The following is a 23204-nucleotide window of genomic DNA, read 5'->3' as shown; positions in this document are numbered from 1 at the left end:
TAGAGGGCAGCAGACGGCAAGAAATGAGGAGAGTCTCGGTGAGACTCACTGAAAACATGCCTGGATAAAGTGAAAGACGTTAGACTCTACATATACTTATGAATAACGGGCAAATCTGAGATTTTGACCAGTTCAGTCCAGTACAACAGCAGCTGAAACACACTTAAGGGTATATTTACTGAGTATGTGCAGGAGAATACTAAAACTAAATAGTACAAATGATCAGATCTGCCAACTGTCCACTTTGTTTCTGGAAAATGAGCTTGGACATATCTATTCGATATCTATTGCTATCAATTCAAAATGACAATTTGTCTAATACTTTAGTTTATCTATCTAACAGTTCGGTTTTCTTTACAGCCTCACAGAGCAACTCGAGGCTGTAGACTTTTGGTCTTGTTACAATAAAGTTATATTTGGAATAGTCCCCCCATTTTTGTACTTTTTGGGCAGGAGGTTTGTTTGGCCAAAGTGACATCTAGTCATTTGTCAGCCATGCTAGCGCCGTAGCTCGAGGGATGTCAGTGTTGGTCTGTCATGTCGGTCCAGACTAAAATAAGATGGATTGCCATGACATTCACGGTTCCCAGAGGATGAATCCTACAAAACGTTGGCAATCCCCTGGCATTTTCCTCTAGCACCATAATGAGGTTCACGTGTGCTTTTGAGTGAAATGTTTTGACAACTATCGGATGGATTGTCATGGAATTTGGTTCAAACTTTCACGTTCCCCTCAGGATGAATTGTAAAAACTTTGTTGATCGCTTAACTTTTCGTCTAGCGCCATCATCAGGTCATATTCCTGCAAGAAGAATGAGGATATTTTGACTGGTAACAGCAGAAAAAGCACAGCTGATAAACATTTCATTAACAATGGCTCAGTTCCATTAAGTGTCCCAGTAAGGTAGTGCCATTGAGACAGCATGCACAATATCAGCAGCCTGGAACTAGCTCATCGAAATGGAACGCAGTCATATATAATGTTATCAATTACACCTGTGCTCTTCCTGCTAGGACAAGTCAAAATGTCTGCTGTGAAAAAGGTCTATTCGTCCCCAGCAGGGAGTGAATACCTGCACGCAACTTCATCAGTTGAGACATTTCACCCAAGCCCACAAAAGTCCGTCTCATGGACACTCGAGAAAAAAGTTATTAGGATAAATCCTCTGGGAACCATAAATGTTTGTACCAATTGGTTTGCCAATCCATCCAGTATATGTTGAGATATTTCACAGGATAAATGAAAATTTTGACCTGCTAGTGTTGCTAGAGGAAAAGTCAGTAGGATTCATGCAACAGTTGTTAAGATATTTCAACACTGTGGTGGAGCCACTCCAGTTTTTGCATCATTTTCTGTCTGAAAAGATGTTGGCTGTTGGTTCCTGATAAGCAGTTTTTCTATACAGTTCTTATGGCTCTCTCTCGACAGACAGTAATGTTTGGAACTAAACTGAACAGTATATGATGTATTGAAGCCTGATTTAAGAAATCCTTAATGTTTTACAGTGTTGCAATTGCAGTTATCATAAAGACTTTCTTGTCCATTAACTAATCGAATGCCCATACCCTGAACACACCAGAATCAATCGAATAAACTGGCTACTATTACCGAGGCCGCCATGGCCGGTGCAGGTAGCAATCGTCTGAACAGTTCAAATCTTTAACCACACCTGCCTCGGCAGCCGGCAAACAAAACGATTCATCCGCCTCGGGGAAGATTTAGCTGCAATGTGCTGGTGGCTTCTGTTAATTTCCCAGCAGGTTCTGATTAACACATGAGTCCCTGTCACAGGAGAGGGCAGCAGAGAGCAAGAAATGGATCAACAGAGTCACGTCCACTGCTCGGTGTCCACACCTCTCACACTGCACAACAACACCAGGGCAGAATAATACAAGTCTCTGCATGTTAAATGTCTGCATGTGTTTGGTATGAAAAAACGAAAAGGCAGAACTGGTGTGTTATGAGGAATGTTTGGTTATTGCGACAGGTGCTGTGGGGGAATAAAAGAAATGAATGAGGGCGTGAAGAGCAGCAGAGTGACGCAGCCTTTTCTCAGCCTCTCTTATTCCAGCTGATGGATAACAACAGCTCTCCGGAGAGCGGCCAAGCATATCTGGAGAATGAGAATGTAGCAGGCAGTACAGTGTGCAATAAAACTCCTCCCTCATGCATTCATCCTGTCCGTCCTGCATTAATACTCTACCCAGTGACAGAGCTCCCTGATGGATTCATCCTTTATCTCCTCTGGGTGTGTTAAAGCTGAAATCTGTGCGACGTTCACACGACGACGAGGTGAACTTGTTTCACCTTTTTGTTTGTATGGAGTCAAAACTGACAGGTGACAAATTAAATGCACAAATCCGAATAAATGAGTTGAGAAACAACAAATGCAGATGCTTTCAGAGCACGAGGGCTCACTGAGGCCTTCACAGCCACCAGATCTGAACCCAGCTGAACACCTGTGGGAGATTTTGGAGCGACGTAAAACGCGCTTTTCAGACACGGGATACGTAACATTGCTAGCTTCATCTATCTCTTAAAGTCATAACCTTTTGTCATTCTAACCCCTTTATGTTCGTCTAATGGCAATTTAACATGTTGGTCTCACGTCTGAATCCTGGTCACTTTTACGCAAAAGTCACAACGGCAATCTCACGAGGTCCGACCTGAAGTCTGAACTGAACGGCGTCAGACTAACGTAAAGGCTGCAGCAGCAGAACAAGGCGAAACATGCAGAGGGATGAAATGCATGCCTTGTACCGCCTTTCTAACATCACTGTAGTACATTTCTAATCTCAATCTTCATCTCTAATGCACAAACTCAGTTTAATAAACACTGAAAGAGCCAACCAGACCGGAGCAGAAGGGGTTAAAAAACCTTCGTACAACCACGGTAAAAATCTGACCAACAGTCTCTCTTTATATTCCAACTGCATGGATGAATAAATGAATATCCAGCAAAAAGCTTTACGTACAACCTGAGCTAAACGTCTTTCTAACGCGCCGTCATTCAACGCTTGTTCACTTGTTCACTATTATAAAAACAAGCAGCAGAATTCGCTCTCTAATAACGTTAAATGATGAAATAGATGTGAACACTTTTCAGTGTTTTTTCACTGTGACAAGAGGAGGCGAGCGTCCCTCACGCTCACAAAGGCTTCAACAGCAATGTGTTTTAAAATCCATCAGTGATGCAGAAAACACTCTTCTTCCTCACTATCACAACATTTTAACTCCTCTCTCTCGTCCTGCTGAAGGTCCGTTACCGACCGCTTCCTGTAACTTCACGATGGTTAAAATGCCATCTGTAACGATGCGTTAAATCGCAGAGGAGCCCAGCGGATATCTTATTCCTCTGTGTCCCCCTGTGATGTTAATCCTGTCCGAATGGGGCTTTAGATGATTAATCAATTCTAAAAATTGTCTGATACATTTTCTGTTGATTGACTTAATTAATCGACTGATAATTTCAGGGCTACATAAGCTCCACCGGAGCAGTTCTGAAGGTCACTGCTTTGGTGAAGCGCACTCTGTCAGCAGCTGGTGATGAATATGAGGGCTGACTCTGATTTTAATCCTTCCTCTCTGAACCGTCCCATGACAAGCCTGTGTGTCTGAGCTTCGGGCTAACATCTTCCCTAATCAATGACAACTCCTCCTCAGTTCGTCGAACGATCCTCATGATAATGAGACGATCAGTCAGCGGGCGAAGTAGCTGACACGGCCGCTTACACTGAACCCTGCCGATAACGGCCCGGCGTCCGCTCGATTTATGTCTGTACAACACGTCTGATCTCCGAGGAGGACGCTCGGGAGGTCAGAGGTCACGGTCGCCCCCACAGCAGCATTCCCAGGAGCTGCTGGGGATTCGGTATCTTCCTCAAGGACTCCTCAGCAGGGCGGACACAGGAGCGGATTCCCACTGTGGCACTGACCTTTATGTGACTTTCTGTAACTAAGCTTGAGCATGTCCATGCTCTGTAAATGTTTTTTCTTTTACTGTTGGTTTTCTGAAGTGAAAGCAGTCGGGTTTTCACTCGTAAAGCTGGAAGCGTGTACGCTACCTGGCAGAGGCCCCCGGGATAGCTAGCCAGCTTAGAGAGCTGACAGGACAACAGCTGGATGGTTATTTCCACACCGCTTCTTTATTTTACGTAACATCAACCACACAGGTCTCCACAGCTCAACATTCACCAGTCAACCATGAGCAGTAGCTGTTATACCCGGCACCGATTCGTTACCAGGTGCGTCTCCATCCACCTGTTTTTATGTGCATTTTCAATTTGTGCATAAAAAGAGCTGGATGGAAACGCAGACAATTAAAAAAAAAAAACCCCAATATATTGAAATATTGCAATAAACTTTTACGCTTTTGGCTGAGGTGGAAAATTTGGTGTATCGATAAAAGCAAAATTCGACAAAGTGCAATAAAAACAGACTGAGTGAATAAATGATGACGTACATGAAGCACGTGACTTAAAGTGAAGAGCTGAAAGCATCAGATGTGTGTGGAGCGATGAGGAGGCTGGAACCTTCCTCGCAGAAACGTCATGTTTCCATCATGTTTCCCACGTGGTTTCCCATCGTCCGAGCCTCCACTGGAGCTCTTTTAATGACGTCGTCTCGCTGCGTCCTCTTCTTCTGCGACGCTTTAACGGCAGCGGCTGGAGGATCAGCTCCACCAGCTGTTTACCTCGATGCGCTCAACTTCTAAAGTAGCCGATTTTCTTTCAAGTTGTTTAACATTTGCACTACATTTGGATGGAAACCTGTGCCATCAGCTCTCAGCTGGAGTCCGTCACATCAAAACAGAGGGAGGCAACCTGTAGATCAGTGGACTAGTGGTCAAAAAAACAGCTCCATAGCACTACTAGTGGTCAAAAACCACTCGTGTCTCACCCACTGTGTGGGAGACAGTCCCGGATGCTTCCCAGAGAAAAGCCTGCATTGCAAACATTTGCCAAACCAACCAGTTAGACATCACCCTATAAGTTTTCCTCTTGTAAACCAGTAAAAGAGCCGCCACACCGCCGCCCACGTATTGTGATTTGCGTCACTGATCCCCTCTCCGGCCATCAGTGCACGTCAGCTGCTAGAGACGAGCCTCCCACAGTGAACAAGCAGTGGAGGAGGTCTGATGATGAGGCGCGATCTGTCTGAAGGGCAACGTGGCCTGTCAGAGCCGCAGACTGTCAAAACCTCAGCTTCAATTAAATCTGTCATCCCATGCACATCCGAAATCCTCCGACACAGAAGACGAAAGGCGTCTCAGAGAGGCCTCGTCGAAGGAAAATCAAACTGAGAGACTCGAGGAAACACCAGGAGGAGGTTTCACTCCAAAACAAGATGTCATAAATGATGGAGTGCGTGCGGTTCTCCTCTCAAGTTGATGTAATTTTCAGCCACAGGTGTACCACTTCCAAATCAATACAGTTCAAAAAGAGACACAGAAGCACAATGTCCCTGCAGGAAAGGTTCCATTTTCTCATTTTACAGATCAGAATAGAAGAAGAAGACGACATTGTCAGAAAAAGATCGTGCAAATAATGGAGGCTTTTGATGCATAGATCAGAAGGATTTAATGGGAGCTCTGAGGAGATAAAAAATACAGCCGCAAAAATAGAAAGAAAACAGACTGAGATGAAGCTGATGACAGAACAAACTTCACTCTTTGTTCTCGGCACATTTTCATTTTGTACTTTCTGTCACTTCAGCAGACTTTATTAAGTTCTTTAAAAGCCTTTATGTTTTCATTCCTCATCGTCCACGCAGTGTGTGGTGCTCTACTCGTGTCGACTGTAGCCCAAAGTCATCACGGAAACACATTCAAGCTATTATCATTACCATCTGCAAAACAGCTATGAAAATCTGCATTTTGTAAATGAAGTCATGTGTGTTAGGAATGACATTTCTTTCCAGTTTGGGAGCTATTCTGTTGAGTTCTGAAATCAGTGTTTCTGCAGGGTTCACAGAGTTACATTTAAGACCTTTTATGACCTTTCCAATACCGGCCAAAGTATGAAAGTATGATGGAAACCAGCAGGGACGATACGAACCAGAATAATTTATCATTATCACATTTTCTTCAGTACTTCCCAGCATTACATACCAATAGTTCCTAATGATGTAATAAACGGCAGAAAAGGGATGGCTGGATTAACCAGAGGTAAATGATGAATTCGTTTTGAACACTTGCCCATTTTGGGCTGATGAGCTTCCTGCTGCTGTAGCTGCAGCAGTGACAGTGTTTGACTGAAACTCACAGTCCACTGTCACAAAAATCATACTTTTACTTTATTAGGTGTAAAACGTCTCCTGGCAGCCTGCGATCACATACAAAAACATTTGATTAACATTACAGCCTGCAGCCTGCAACAGGAAATATTAAGGCCTTTTGTAAATTAAAAGACTTTTCAATACATTCTAAGGCCTTTTTTTTTGATGAGTCCAATGCTTTTTCAGACTTTTCAAGACCTGCAGAAACCCTGTAAAATGATCAATTACTCAGGTAGTTGGTCAACAGAAAATTAAAGAAACTGTTCACTTTCCTTCCAGAGTGAGAGGAGAAGATTGAAAATGCCTGTCTTCACGTGACATGTTTGTTTAGTGTGTCTCGAGAATGGAAAGCTGTTTTGGGGGAGAAATTATGAGTCAATAAGTCAAGAAAATGTCTTGGATGAACATTTTGATGACGAGGAGGAGAGAACATTATTCACTCATTCCCCCACCCATATTCTTTCCCAGATGGTCTGGAAGTTTGAACCAGTGATTTTCTGCTCACTCGCCCACTTTTCTGACCCTGAAGTTGGGCTGCAAATGACAGCAGAAAGTTACAGCAGGAGGAGGAGGAGGAGGAAAAGAAATGATTTCACTCCATGAAAAGGAGCGACAGTAGAGGGATTGTTGAGATGACAGAACGATGCCGCAGATGAAAAAGTAAAGTTGTCTTAAAAAAGGTAAAAACATTCCCCGAACAAACAGCAGCTGAGATTTTCTCCACAGCATAACTTTTCATGCAAATGTCTTACAATAGTTTGTTGTAAAGATTTGATCTTCCATCAGTCGAGACAACAAAAGCCAGATGGTTAACTTTGTGCGAAGTGCTTTTGAGATGACGCGATACAAACAGCAGCCTTCTGCTTATGAAAGGAAATATCTCCCAGCATGCTTAGGGACCTAGGGGTACTTCAACCATGACATGATTAATAACCCTGCACTTAAAATAGGCTTCAAAAATAATTATAGGAGATGGATGGGGGAAGTGCAGTTTCTGAATCAGAATCACTTTAATTACTGAGTACAAAGACTGTGGAAGGACTTGTGTTGGTGGGATAAGTGCAGGGACAAAGCAACAATAAAGCCAAAGTGCTGTTGGGAGTCTGCTTCTGACACTGCGAGGACTCAGTGGGGAGAAGTAACTCAGTGACAAGACCAGCAGTACACAAAGTGATTTCAAGAAGCCAATTTCCATCATATCAGTTCATCCCTGTTCCCTCGCTGCAGAGTCATGTTTGATGTTGCTGCTGTTAGAGAACGCCTCACAACACTTTACAGGAAGCAGAAGCACATTATTATTTGAGATTTTTTGGTTTCTTTTTCCAGTCAAACATCGACTCAGGGAGAACTGAGCTGAAAGGAGCTGAGAGCAGGGCTGTCGGGTCAAGAACACATTACACTACACCAAATAATACACGCGAGTTGATCTAATGTGACTATTTTACGATTAGACTAGTTGCAGTGCAATCCTGCAATATCAATATGAGACGATAATATTTTTGTGCTCAGCTGCAGGCTGCAACAGCTGATCGCGTTCAAGTTAAGACAAATCACAACACCTGAGACAATAACTGATCAACGGTTCCTCACATGATCCTGAGAATACAACAGGATCCTGAAAATACCCCCCCCCCCCCAACATGTTCAAATACACTTTAAAACTAGAAATGATTTTCATTACTGGCATCTTAAAGAAGAAAATATAATTCCCCACACTGCGATTTTGATTTGTGTACTGCTACCGACAGCGCTGTGTGAGATATGAAAGGCATTTTTAGATTTGTTACAAGATGTTTCTTTCTTCCAGTCCTTGTTGAGGTCATGGCCACCTGTGAAGCCTCCACCACGCCTGCTACACAGCATGAACTGTAAGTACCAATCTTGGCCACTTGACTTTAGACAGCTGATTTTACATTGTCTGTCTTCAAAGGACAACAACATTTTAGTAAAGACTGTCATCTATAATATGAAGTGTTGCTCCGTTGTTCCGTTTTCTCCTACAGATGTGACATGATAGTATTGTAAACATGAAAAACTGAGGCATCCTTTATAGTTCACTTTATATTTTTCATTACCTGAAGCATTTGGCATAAAAATGCAACAATCCAAAGTAATGTTTTGAAAAAAGAGCATCTCTAGGTATTTTTTACTAAGATAAACGGATCTTCTTCACCGGGACTCCCCGGTGAATCCCTGCACAGCTAAAAACAGCACAGACAGGAAAAACCAACACTGTTGGACACTGTTTGTCCTGTAAGACCCAGGGTGGGTTCGCACATATAGGTCCGGTCCCTGAATCGAACCAATGCCAGGATGATATATTGTTTGGTTTGCGTTCACAAAAAGGTCCAGAAAATGTAAACAAAAGTCATGTGGTGGGAAAAGTCCTTCGATTACTGGTCGGCGGGTAAAAAGACAACTAACCCCTCCAAATTTCTACCTGGACATCGTACATCACGGGGCACCGACAGGTTCTGTTCATGTTGATCTGGAGCGCCTATCAGCAGACTTTAGAGGACCGCGCATTTCGAGGAGGTCTCATCACAGCTGATGGCTGCTTCTGACTTGTGGTAGGATCTCATAGTTAAAAGTGGACCAGTGAGGTAAGTGGGCCACAACTGCAAACATGCAAACATCATAAAGTTTTGGCAGCAAACGCAACACTAGTTCACCAGTCACCAAAACAGGAAGAGAAAACGTTTTTTAACCAATGAAATTACACAGACTGCTTCCGGTGATTGGTTCGAATGGCATTCCCACCTGAAATGAACCGCTCCAGAGTTCACTTGACGGCGGTCCGAGACCCCCCCTTCGAGGCGGACCAGAGAGCGGTTGTTCGGTCCGCACCAGAGTCCGGCGCTCACACGACCCAAACTAACCGCACCAAAGGGGGTAAACGCTCCAGGGTTCGGTTCAACCGGACTAAACAAGACTGGTGGTCTCAGAGTAACACGCTGGTTGAGAAAATATGTTTTCTTTAAGAAGCAGCTCAGGGTTTCCTCTTCTGGGAGAGAGATCAACCTTCTCAATGCCAACGAAACGGAAAGAGGAAATATCACGCCAAGCGTCAGGACAGGCCTCTGAATGGGACTTTTAGACTCCCTGATTTGTCATTTTAGTTGTTTACTGATTAAAGAAATTAAACTTAAGCTCTATTCCCACTGGACGAGTGTTTCCTCCTGTGATTTATTATTAATTGCAGAGGTGGCCTGCAATCGAATCTGCCATGTCTGTAATTTGTAAACTAAAAAAACATTTTCGCAAACAACCCATCATATTTTTCCAAACTCCAAAATGTGAATCAGCATCTCAATCCTTTTGTGATATTGCTGTTTACTTCCCTGCAAGGCTTATTTTTATTATCTTTTCTGGGTCAAGAATTATGGGAACTTGAGTTGAGAGTATTGATGAAAGCTTAGATTGCATTTTGGGTGCAAATCCTCATCTAGCTTATCGACCGGTTGTTGGGAGCACTTGGGAAGTAAAGCAGCGCTCTACGTGCAGCTGCATCTGGAGATAATTGTAATGTTTGTCCAGTAAATCGTAATGAAACACACACTTTGGTTATCTTATTTGTTTGTGTGCCTCTTCTGCACAGGTAAAATCTGAATTACATGAGCTCAGCAGATGATTTTAGTCCAGTGTGAACAGGTCATGTGACTATTTCCTGGCGCATTACATTTATATTGAGATCAGATTAAAAACAGGAAAAAAGGCAGCATTGTTATCCTCTACATCCATCTGGACGGTCGAGGATACTTTGATGCTGCCGAGTTGTGAGCGTAACACATATCTCCTAACAGACAAGGTGTTTATCTGGTTGCCTAGCAACATCTCGGCGGGGAGGGACCAAAAACAGCACTGAGATAAAATTACCTTTTCCTTCTTTAAAAAAAAAAAAATCTCAATTCGGTTCAGTGTCGGAGCGCTCGGCACATCTCTGACTCGTGACAGTGATTAGACACAGCCTGTGTTCGTGTGAACGTCTCTTACTGAAGGGAACAGACACCGAGCCGATGCTTGTGTGCGTTTGTGGGTCAGTAACGTGAAACCCGTTCATCATAATTACACTCCTCTGAATTTGGTATTTTAATAATGAGGAAGAAACCAAAAATCCTGCACAGCGATTGTAACTTGTACTAACTTTGTTTAGAAATGACATTTCAGTCGGGGGGGGGGGGGGGCATACACAGCACGACCGTGGAGCTTATTATTAATATGATTTGGGGAAGACGACTGATTGGACAAAGTCTGTATCAGTCTGGGTCAGTTCCATGTTCAGTCTGGTCTATAATGAGTCTAATCGTTTATATTTGATACAAAGTGTTCGGTTCAGACTACATGATATCAGCCGATAATATCCCGACCCGACAGACGGGCGTCAGGCTCGACAGCTGATGGTTTTATCCCGGGTAGTGTATCTCAGTGGACGCCTCACGACGTCCCGACACAAAGAGAAGCGTGTCAGAGTAGTTTGGCCTTCTCTCGCAGAGTCTGACAAATTCCCCGATGGGTTCGTGATGTTGACCAATAGGAGCACAGAGCTCCTGTTTTGTTTTTTTGTTTTTTCAACGGACGGTTTGTTAAAGACGGCACGCCATGATTTTTACTGTAAGAATTATGGTCAATAAGGCATCGTGTAGTGTTTACATTTTTCAAAGTAAATTATTAAAAATGCTGCTGTTTGCATTTCTTCTGCTTTTACAGGTCGTACCAAGAACGTACCAAACTGTGACCCGAAACTGAGGTACGTACTGAACAGAGGATTTTGTGCACCATTACATCTCTACCCAAAACTACTCACCTGTTCCTCCGCCCGAGTCCTAAATGTCAGAATCAGATATCAGACATTTCTCATTTCCTGAAAGAGGAAAATGGGATTTCTGGTGTGTGTGTGTGTGTGTGTGTTGTCATTATTTGAGGTGAGAGCTGTGTGTTCCCTCCCTATCTGAAACTTTTGATGCATTTATTCTCCGCCGAGATGTCGCCAGCTCTAAAGAGGCCCTCAGGACTTGTAGAGTTGTTTTCACTGATCCCTCAAACACCAAATCACATAGAGACGAGGCTGATGGAATAGTCTAGAGATACACGAGGCCTCAGGAAATACTGTTGATGAAAATCCCTTCCTCAAACTGAGCAGGGTATTGATCCCTTTGACTAAATATTTAAAACAACAAGTATTCTCTGAAAACTTTTCTTCGATATGCAGAGCCCAAAAAAAAAAACAAAACAAAAAAACCAGGAGGAAGCTGCACAGAAGGCTAATTAGCTCCCTGGTTACCCCTCGCTAGCTCAACAGTGATTCATAAGCATATTGTACGGTGTGCTGTAAGGCTCACAGAGCTGAGCAGCAGCCTGACTGCTGGGTTCAAGGTGTAATTAGGAGCCAAACACAAAGAGACACTCACGGAGTCATCGACTGTCACACACAATGTGCAGCTATAGCAAGCAGGAAGCAAATGTAGAATTCAATTAAAACTAAAGTTTGCTTCGCTGTTTACAAACCAAACCTGCTCACAAAAACATCCACATTATTACGTTTTATCACGTCATGTTTCTCACGTTTGTGTCGTTCGTTTGATGTAAAGAACTTTGGCCTGATGTCTAAAACAGCTTTACGGAAATAATTTGACTTAACGTTGAGACTCTCACACTCACCCCACATGAGACGCACGACATGCAGCAGGGCTGCATCATATCATCTGAAAAAGAATACATATTTTGTTTCTCACGCTAGCTCACTCGTGATTTGTTTGTTCAGATTAAAAGAGTTGTGAATGCGAGGAGTTATTTCAGGCTTCGAAACTCTCCTGGTTGAATCATCAGTACAAATGTTAGAAAATATCTGGTTCTTAGATAAAAAGAAAATTAAAAAAAAGGTACAAATCTGCGGACATAAAAAACGTAACGTTAAAAAAGGTACCGTGAGCAGTTTTCCACTCCTGTTTGCTCTATGGAACAACGTTTTCACGAGTGGATCCCCACTTTGTTTCGTCTTGTGCACGCAAGTGACGCAATACACAATCCTGCCAATGGTTTCACATTACTCCACTGATCTACAGGCGGCAGGAACGCGCCAAGAAAAACGCAGCAATGCTCCAGCAAAGAGAAGAAGAAGACTGCAAGCTAGCTAACATGGATGTAAACGATGGAGGAAATAAATAAACTTTAATGAAAAAACATTGCATTGAACACAAATCAGACCTTAAAGACACACACTATGTGTTTTGGTGAGAAACTCTGATGTAAACAGAAACTTTGTTCACAAGAAAACTCCACAGGGCGACTTTAATACAACTGAGGCGCATTTCAGTAAGACGAAGCTTAAAAATGACGTCCAGTTTTGGATGAATTCTTCAACAGTGGCGCAAAGGTTTGTTCCCAACTGCAACGACGAAGCGTTCTGAAATGATTCTTCTGCACAGCAACGGCAGCTGAGGATCGTGGGTATTGTAGTATTTAGAGTTACCTGCCATATTAAACTGACACAAACGGCCTTGACATAAACATTTAGTATGGTTCAATTATCATCAGGGAGACTCTTCATTGTGTTTCTATGTCGAAGAACATTGAGACGATCATTAAAAGATCCAAACAGTCGTACAGTCGCAGATAGAAATGTCACTTTCATACATATTCATGTGAACATTAACATGCAGTGCGACACACACAAACACAGTCTATTAGACACAGACTGCTGCACAGTCACACACACGGAGACACACACACAGTATTACGCACACAAATACTCATACACAGTTGCATGTAGAGCTGAAAGTTGATTAATCTCTGAAGTTGATCAACAGAAATAAATCAACAAAAACTCTGATAATCAATAATAAGCATTTGTCAAGCAAAAATGTCAAACATTTTCTGGTTCCAGCATCTCAAATGTGACAATTTGCTGCTTTTCTCAGTTTTATTTGATCGCAAACGGAATAACTCGAACTGTTTTGAACTGCTGTCCGAACTAAACTATTTGAAAAGGTCGCTTTGGGCTCGACTGATTCGCATTTTTCACAATTCTTATGGTCATTTATAGACTATACAGATAATTGGTTAATCAAGAAAATAATCAGCAGATTGCGTGATAATGAAAATAATTAAATAAAGCTGCAGCTCTTATGTAGTTGGAACTACATTTACATGACATACAGTCTGTGTTAATATAAATTCAAAATCACAAGGCGATCCAAATTTGTCTCGCAAGCAAATTAAAAAACAATCGTTCTTTAGAGCTAGAGCCCGAGACTTCCTGGAGACTTACCATAACCATAACCGAACCCTGACCTTATCGATTGTTGCTCTGTTGATCTGTTTTTTTATGCATATGTATGGTAATGCACTTTGGTCAGCTCATGTTGTTTGAAATGTACTATAGAAATAAATTTGACTTGACTTAACCGCTGACCCAAAAATCTGTTTTGTCCCCAATTGGACAAGCCGTCCCCAATTAACTGGTCTTCAACTCTGAAATGTGTCCCTGAAGGTAGCCTAAAGTCAGACGCACACACACAGTAACAACTAAACAACACACACAGTCTTTCACAAACACATTCTTTCACACAGAGCAAGTGTTCACTGTTTTTGGTATTTTCTCGATTTTATGTAATAATTGTACCATTTTCTTTTTAATCTCTATTACTTGGCGCTATATCATCTTTGTTACACTCACGCCAATGAAGCATACTGAATTGAACTGAATATAAATACACTACGAGAGTGAAAGCTTCCCCTTTGCAGAGTGATTCTGAAGTTAAAACCAGTCGACTGCGTGGTCCCAAAGGGGACGACTCGGGACTCCCACCAAGCCGCAGGTCACAGGTGGAGATGAAGTTTAAGGTGGACACAAAGCCACAGCTCCTTCCATCCCCACGCATCCAGCTGTACCTCAGCCACTGAAAAACCTCCATCCTAATGATTTTCTCCACTTTTCAAAGCCCAACGTGAACTTCAAAAGTCTTTTCTCTTTTTCCTCTCACAGCTGCGTTCCACTCTGCTGCGGGCCACAGGATGACCTGCGGAGGAGGCCAGAGATTTAGCCCAGATTTCACAGTTCAGACGCTCATCAGAAGAGCCGGCGCTGCGCTGCCGACCAGCTGCAGACGCTGCCTCCTCAGACGGGACGCCGACAGAATACTAAGAGGCTTCTTCACTGAGTCGAGAGGCTGAAAGTGGCTGGAAATGTGTTTTACACATTGTTTGACACGAATGGTGGAAATCTAACTGAATTAAACAGAAAACTAACCAAAAGTATTAAACATTGTTTTTTTAGCTTCATACAATATGAGTGAATGTGCAGATTCCTGATCATATATGAGTAAATAGATTCTTAGCATTTACAGGTGGAGCAACGAATACGCAGACATTCAAGGACCTTACGTTTAAAACACTTATCTGAAAGTAATATGAGAGCAAAACACCTTTCTGCTGGGATCAAAACAGTTGGATTATATTAAAATCTTTCACAGCCAGTAAAGGACAGGTGTAACTAATAACAGTCATGATGGCTCTCATCTATTTAAAGGACAACTACGGTTTATTACAACATGGAAGTCCACAAAAACAGCGGTGTGCTTTACCTTTAAACAAAACATGCAAACCAGCAAACATCAGGCGCTCACACGTTTACAGTTTTTTGGGGTTTTCTGCGAGTTATAATTCCTGACTGACACTCACGTCCCACCTGTTGTCCCAGTTACCCAATTAGGACACACACTGAACGCACGAATACAAAAGGTCAGTCTCAGGTATCGTCTCTTCATTTGAACCCTGATGAAGGGCTGCCGAGGTCGAAACCGGTTGTTGTTAATCGCTTCATTTATTACATCTCGGGTTTTGTTTTCTTTCCATCAGTTCTATTGGTTATGATGACATTGCACTCAAAGTAATTTCTGACATCTCAAAATGAAATGACATCTTTTTGTTATTATCCTTCCACTGCAGCTGAACGGAGAAACACCGTCTGTGGAAGCACAGAGAGGGAGTTTTATACTAAAAAGATCTAACTCAGACCACTGATGCCTGTTATTAGCTTCAGATAAACTTTGGAATACATTTCTGCGCAGAACAAAGACTGTGGATTTTGTCCACTCACATTGAAGGAGCAGTAAAGGGATTTTATTTTACTGGTCAATATGAACAGGAGGAATAATTACAGGAAGCAAAAACTGTTTGAATGTTTATATGGGCACCTGACTATTGTTTTAAGACACATGAAAAATTGTGAACCTATCCTTTAATGCTTCAACACACCTATCTGTAACTGCAAAATCCACCCTGAGACTAAAAAAAGAAAAGACTTTGTTTGCTATGTGATTTAGGTGAGACTGAAGTCCATTTCATGTCTTATTGCTCATTATATGATGATTTAAGGGTGACGCTTTTTAGTAAAACGTCCTGATGTTTTCTTCTGGATGAATGATTCGAAGGAACTTGAGTTTGTGTTTTAGGATGGGAAGCTTTTGTGTGTCTGATTTTATTTGAGTTTGTGACAAGAGAAAGCGTTCTTTGTATTTTTTGATGTCTCATGAGTCCACGTGGGCACTTGTACACGTATTTGCACGAGGCAATAAATAACTAATAAACTCACTACACAATTCTCGCTCTCCACTCCACCACTTTGTTTAAGGTTATTAGTGACACTTGCATTTCAGAAGTTCTGCTGTGAGAAAGATCTGTAACACAGTAAGTGTGACAATGTAAACACCAGAAAGACCTCTAACTGAAGACCCAAAAAGTTCCTCTAGACTGTTTTACAACCTTGAGTTTGGCTAATGTAATTTAGCTTTTGCACCAATTACACATCAGGCGCAATAATTAAGAGCAAAGTTCAAATAGCAGTAAAACACAGTCTGAAGGAACAGTTTGGTACTCTTCACTCACCACCTCTGAGACTAACTTCCTGTCTGCTTTACTGGGTGCTGACAGCAGTGGAGGTCCACCAGGAGAAGCCGGCGACTCGGCGCAGATGTGACAGTCCTACACTCATTAGGATCAACACGAAGCTACGCTCTGATTGACTGCAATTTCCTGGGTCTTCTCTCTGCAGCAGCTCAGTGGGTATTCGTGTCAATCAGCCCCCGCCGATGACAGACTGTCCAGACTAGTAGGCTGTGACGGGCTCAATAAAGGTCCACAGCACTCGGTGGTCCAGATGGATGCACTACAGGTAAACAAGACGCTGTCAATAACGTCCATAGAACAAGAGGATGACAACTGACATTACTGCACTCTTAAAAAAGATGTGTTGACTCTGAACTTGCTCGTGTGTCACTCTACAGCACTTTGAAGGGTTGTTCACACTAAAGCTGAGAGCAAACCGTAAGATAGAAGAAACCTACAAAGACAAACACTAACGATTATTCTCATTCTTCTGCCCATTATTTTCTTTATTAATCGATTGTTTAGTCTGTCAAATGTCAGAAAATAGTGCTGAAAGGCCCATCGCATTTCCCCAGAGCCTAAGGTGACGTCTTCAAATGTTTCGTTTTGTCGAACCAACAGTCCAAAACCCAAAATATTTCACTTTACAATGACGATGCAGCAAATCCTCACAATTATGAAGCTGGTGCCCGCAAATGCTTGAGGCATCTTTGATTGCCTGAAATCTTTAATTGATTAAAGCTGTGTACCGCAGGTGAACCAAAACAATGGGCCGAAAGAAGCTAAAAAGCTCTGTAGAGCTGAGGGAAGTGCAGAGTTGGTGATAAAGCTCTGTTGGTTCGTCACAACAAGCAACAACTTTCTTGACTTACAGCAGCTGTAAGCGGAGGGTTGTTTAATGTCATCTACAGCAAATGTATTATCTTGCACGCTGTGATGGGAGGACACAGATAAACAAGACTAAAAGCCTTCAGCTACACTAGCTGCCCAGTGAGGCTGTACGGCTCTTTACACTCCAGAAAACAAACCTGTTGGATGATGAAATATGGACGGACAACTAGGTAGGAGGACAACTTATGGTTGGAAAGAAAATCCTTGAATCCTGAATTGAAGTTATCACATCAATAAGTGGCTGGCTGGCTGGCGAGTCCTTGAGCAGGGCACAGAGATCCCACCTGCTGCTTCCTGTAGCAGAAAACGCCGACACTGGATGACGTTACTCGTCTAATTTTGTGCTAATTTTCTTGCAGTAGGCTTTTCCCTCCTCTCTTCTAAACAGGGCAAATCTCAATTTGGATAACTGGTTCCAATTACCAGAAAATCGATGAGCATGGTGATGAGCACATGATGGAGCTTCAGGGAGCTTTTCATCCAAACCTCTAATTGAAAGCAGAGATTTTCCAAAGGGAAATGCTACAGCAGCCTTGTTTTTGTATGGATGTTACACTCTATTCACATACGAACACACACTGAAACAAAAACACACAACACACTCAAACTGCCAGTTGCCTTGGAGATGAAGAGACTTTCTTCCTGCCTCTCTCGTCTGCAGTTGGGATTGAAAAGGACACGCATCATTCAGAGTGATGAAACTGAATGATTTCAACGGGTCAGATTCATCATGGACTCTACTGCAGCCTCATTAAATTATGGTGAAGGTGTTTGACGACTTCTCAACAGTAACAAATGCAGTTAGTTCTTCAACACATTGCCTATTCTTGGATAAAATGGTAGATTATGGTTAACTGGGATGGACTTTAGAAGTTTCATAGTAAAAAACATTCAGATGTACTATAAAACCGCACTTTTACCCTCAAGCAAAGGGTCCTCATTTGGTCACAGGAAGTTCTAGGTGCTTTTTATAGAATTTAATATTAAAATTCTAGATATTTCCTATTACGCAGTGCATGATATAACACTTAAGTACATATAGTAACTGAGTAACTAAGTAGCGTTAATTGAACAGGGACGGTGCATTTGCTTTTGAATAGTTTACATCTTACTACATCATTCAATTCAACTGCCATTAAAACAAAAAACTTCATAACACTTATATTCCCTCACGCTTGAAATATTTTCTTTCATGTTTAATTGTTTAAACTGTGCTGTATAAATAAGTCTTCACATTAAAACAATTTCTTTTTATGTGATCTAATTTCAAACCTTATTCTTTTAAACTTCTTCTTTTGAAATTCTCACTTCTCTCAGTTTTGTCTCGAGTTCTTCGATGAAAGCAATGCTGTACTTTATGGATTGTTTAAATTCAGAAATGTAAGATTTAAATTCCTTTAAAAAAAAAGAGACAGGCAATTACTGGTCCATGAGCCAAATCTGGGCCTAGAGCAAAAATACTGGCCCCTGATGGCGGTTTACATTATGATTTTTCAAATATCTACTGTAGATAACAATATAATTACAAGGATCGTGTAAATCCCAACAATGAACAATAAAAATAAAATCTAACACTGTGAAAAGAGGCATGTTATGTTCCTTGTTCTGCACCACGCTAGCTGAACATCGATAAACTCACTAGATGAATGACATAAATATAATCTACTTTTTAAAAATAAAACCAGGCGAATTCAAACAGGTTTAATTCCTCGGCTTCAGTCTGTCTGACTACATCGGATTAGTATCTCACAAAGAGGTGGCAGCCTGTTGGGCTGATCGATTTTCTATTTGGCTAATTTTATTTCTAAGACAACAATAACAACAACTGCAGCAATACTTTTATGCCGGGTTCAGACTGCACAATGTTTTTGTCTGTTGAGATGGTCACTGTGTCAGATTAGGCGATTATAGTCATAAATTCTTACCGCGATTCAGCCGAGAGACATGACAGACCACGACTGGTCCCTGTATGATACTGGCTGCGCGGTGTTGGGAAACGCCTCGGCCTACGTCACGAACACATCGTGGGATTTGTCAGACTCGGTGAGAGAGGGCAAATAAATTCTGCCACGCTCGTCCTTCTGTCAGGACGTCGTGAGGCGTCCCAGATGTGGCGTCGGTTCTCGTCCACTATGATACACGACACGGGATTAAACAATTGTCACGCCCAACGCCCATTTTTGTTCGGGACGCCCTACGTCTGTCAGGTCGGGCTGTTTCTGGGCTGACATCGTGTAATCCGGCATTAGGCTGACTGTGCGTGGATAACCTACCTACTACATCTCTAGTCTGCTAACTTACCAAAACTTACGAATGAGAAAAATGACATCTTCCCCTCAGATACAATCCTAAAACAAATCATGTATACATCAACGTCATTCTTAAATGAATAAACAAAACATATTGAATTCTGCAAACGCTCACCATGTGACAATAAAGCTCACCTGTTGTTAACTGGCAAACCACTGATGTTGTCTTGTTAAAGGAAATTGCAATCGCACAAACACAGTGGAGCATAAATTACGTTTGGAGAAGCGGGTTGGACCGCCTGAGCCCACTACAAAGGCCCTCTGTGTGAACTGTGTGAAATGACCTTCACACGGGATCAAGCATCTTATAGCAACAAAATCCTGAAGGACAGCTGCTTTTAAAGTTGCGATTAAGAGTAACAACAGAGGGGCGGTTTTGTTTCTGCATGTTTCCTCTCTTCTGCATTGAAGGTTAAAATAGTCCTCCGCCTGTGGAATGAAAGTCCATGAAACTAAATTAAAAGCCCAATTATAAACTCAACCTCCATGTCAAAGAGGAAATAAGCATTCTCCTGTGTTGATAAATGGCTATTTTGCAGATCTGCTGCTCTGTGTGTACGACTCTCTGCTTCACGTCCTGGTTTTCATCTCTTGTTGCTGGCCCCCTTTGGAGGCAGAGATACGGTGGACGTTTCTATCTCTCATTAGTCATGTTACACACATGAAACAGCCCTGCCATAATGAGATCCTGCATGCATGAAGACCACCACCTCGCAGCCAAGAGAGCACGCATTATGATTCAAATGCCGTGGAGAAAGAGGAGATCCGAGGCTGTGAGCAGACGTGGAACTGCAACAATCTGTCACGGTTTGTAATTCTGGAGCTCAGGAGATTCGTGCTGTCAAAGGAAATCTGCAGATGATAGTTTACTGTTTAAATTCTCTTGGTGGGAGACGAGCACAGAGATACTTCATTCTGCTCTCAGCGCGAGAGATTCATTTAAAAGTGCAATAAGTAAGATTTGTATGACCCAGAGGCAGACGACTGACCATACATTTGTTAGATTTTATGGTTAAATCATTTACTGAGACTGTGGCCATTTAACCCTTTGGACCAAAGGCTGTTTTTGATCGGGTTTTCACTTCATTGATTTAGAGACTTACGGCATAATTACTACATGTAATACATTATTTTTCGGATAACTCAGATGTCATGATTTGCGAAATCATGCCATGTCATAGTACAACTGACTGTTCTAGCTTTGTTTTTTTGCCTGTAGGTCCACAGGTTTTCAACACACCATGTTGATTGGACATTAGTTCTGGCGATAGTGTAAAATCACAACAAAAAAAGCTAATTCTTAAGGGTCACTTTTTTGTTTTTCTTCTTCTTCTTCATGATGAATATGTTCTCAGTTTTGGCACTACATTTCCCATCATGCTAGGAAGTCTAATGTTGCCACGAAGTCGGTGGGTTAGCTGCGGGCTACACCCGAGTCCTGTTTTTAGCCAGTATTTTTTACATTTTGGTCGATCTGCACGATGTAAAGTCATGCTGTATTAGCTGCTAACAGTTCCTGTTTGCACTGTAACCATGGACACAGACAACAATAATGTGGAATAGTTTGATACCCAAGAAAAAAAATTTTAATGATTTCTGAACACATTTATCAACATTTTTCCAATATGGATATCTGATATCTCTGGAAATATATCTGATTCGATGAATTTATGAGACTGAGACACAGACCTCTACATTAGCTTCAATGTTGAGTTAAGATATTACTTAAAATGTACGGCCCGAGATGGCATACAAAGTGCAAAGTGGCGACTTTAGTGTCAAACTAACTAGTTAGAACGTAGCAGTTAGTGTTAACTTTACACTCGAATTTGCAAGCAGCTGTTGCAGCAGGTGGCAGGCCTCTAAAAGTCCTTCAAATTAAACTATCCAAGAAGAAAAACTGTCACTAAACATTAGATTTTTAGACATTATTTTAAGGGGTCACAAGCCAAAAAAGGTTGGAAACTGCTGTGCTGAGGGTTAAACTCCTTTTACACAACATACACAACTTCCATCCCCTGGAGTTTAAAGACAATCTGAATCTGTCTGCCAGCTCAAATGTTTTAACTACTAAATAATGGAGGGCTTGAGTAGGAGGAAAACATTTCTCTTACTGGGTGCTAACAGGATTTAACAGAGGTCATACATTACATAACAGCCCCAAAGAAAAGCAATTTGTTATCGTCGGTTACGGGTTCAATTCCCGGTGCTCTGAAGTTTTGGATAAACATTTCAACCAAAAATGGTGTGTGATCAATTAGTAATGTGTGTATGATGAGCCCGGCCTGTGCGGTGTCATCCTGACGATCTGCTGCTCTAAAAAACACTGATGGACTCAAAGTTGCCATGGTTTTTGAAGTGAGGCTGCATAAAAAAAAAAAAAACTAAACTGAGCACTGCTGCTATCTCTGCTTGACATGTGCATCAAACAGACTATTTTTTTTACCCTTTACTTTTCGGAGAGGGGTTCGGCCGGCGTTACTATGACACTTGGTTTTTTAAAGTCTGTAGTTGTGTGTGTGTGATGATTTTCTTACAACACCACACACATTTTGGTCATAAATACAGTAACAATAAACATTATACCTCATTAACATTACTGGTTTGTCCTGTGGTGTGTTGACGCACCTCCAGCATGAAAAGTCATCGCTTATAAGAAGAGATTTTTCAAGGCTTTTATCACGGAGCTACGACGATGCAACCAATTAATAATTAAGATCCTTTGCTATTAAGTCTTTTATTTACCAGGATTTAAATTTTTCCACCAGCCAAGATTGACAGGTCGAGGCGGTGGCCTTGCAGCAAATAATACACAGAAACGATTTTAGCTGTCTCGCTTGGCTGTTTCTCCACCTTTGAGAGTTATATTTATTAATGTGCAATTTATTTTTTATATTTTAAAGAATAAATTGCCCATTTTGTGTGTTTTAAGTTCTTATTCTTGGTGATTTTAATATACATGCTTGTTGCCCTCCTTCCTCCCTGTTTACTTATGATTTGATCAAACTTTTAGATTCTTTTAATCTTACCCAATATGTCAAACGATCCAGCCACCACAAAGGAAACACACTTGACCCGGTGCTCTGCTCTGGTTTCTGTGTGGAAGATGAATTAGGTTGATTTTGTTGCCTCTGATCATAAGGCAGTGCTCTTCCAGGTTCCAGCCCTCTCTCTCGACCCCAAATCCTCCACATTGATTCGCTCCCGCCCCCTAAACTCGCTCTCTGTTCCGCCTTTCTGTCAAGCTCTTACTGCCTCAAACACATTTTTTAGTACTAATGAATACCTCACCGTAGACGAGCTTGTCAGTGTTTTTATGAGCTCTTGCATCAATATTTTTGATTCTATAGATCCTGGTCAGACGTAAAAAGACGAAATCTTCTTCTCTGCCATGGTTAAATGAAGAAATAAGGAATTTAAAAAGACAAAGTAGGAAGGCAGAGCAGAAATGTTAAACACAAAGATCTGATGTCTTCTTATCAGTATGCAATCAAAGAAGCAAGGAACTAACAGAGGGGCCGTTTTTCAAGAATAAGTACTTTTACTTTTGATACTTTAAGTACATTTAGCTGATAATGCAGGATTTTTACTTGTAATGGAGTATTTTTACACTGTTACTGGTATTTTTACTTCAGTAAGGGATCTGAGACCTTCTTCCACTGTGAGTCACTGCTCTATCTACAACTTTTCATTGGGGAAACCACCCAAACTTTCACAAGCCACCCAAAACTATTTTTACCTGCGCCATCAAGTAAAACATTGGGTGGAAAACTTCCCAATCTGGCAACACTGTTGGTGGGCTGAGTGATTGTAAACTCTCTTCCCTCTGTTGACAGCTGCTG

The 23204-nt window shown here is 41.7% G+C and overlaps 1 protein-coding gene across 2 annotated transcripts in view; it reads right to left on the bottom strand.

Annotated features, from left to right (window-relative positions):
- Positions 1-23204, bottom strand: part of mei4 (meiosis-specific, MEI4 homolog (S. cerevisiae)) — a 105629-nt gene that overhangs the window by 6687 nt on the left and 75738 nt on the right. The gene's annotated exons all lie outside the window — the stretch shown is intronic.

Source organism: Siniperca chuatsi, linkage group LG16 (assembly GCF_020085105.1).
Source record: "Siniperca chuatsi isolate FFG_IHB_CAS linkage group LG16, ASM2008510v1, whole genome shotgun sequence".
Lineage (NCBI taxonomy): Eukaryota > Metazoa > Chordata > Actinopteri > Centrarchiformes > Sinipercidae > Siniperca > Siniperca chuatsi.
Note: the sequence above shows the minus strand (reverse complement) of the source record. Positions and strands in the feature narration are given on the sequence as shown.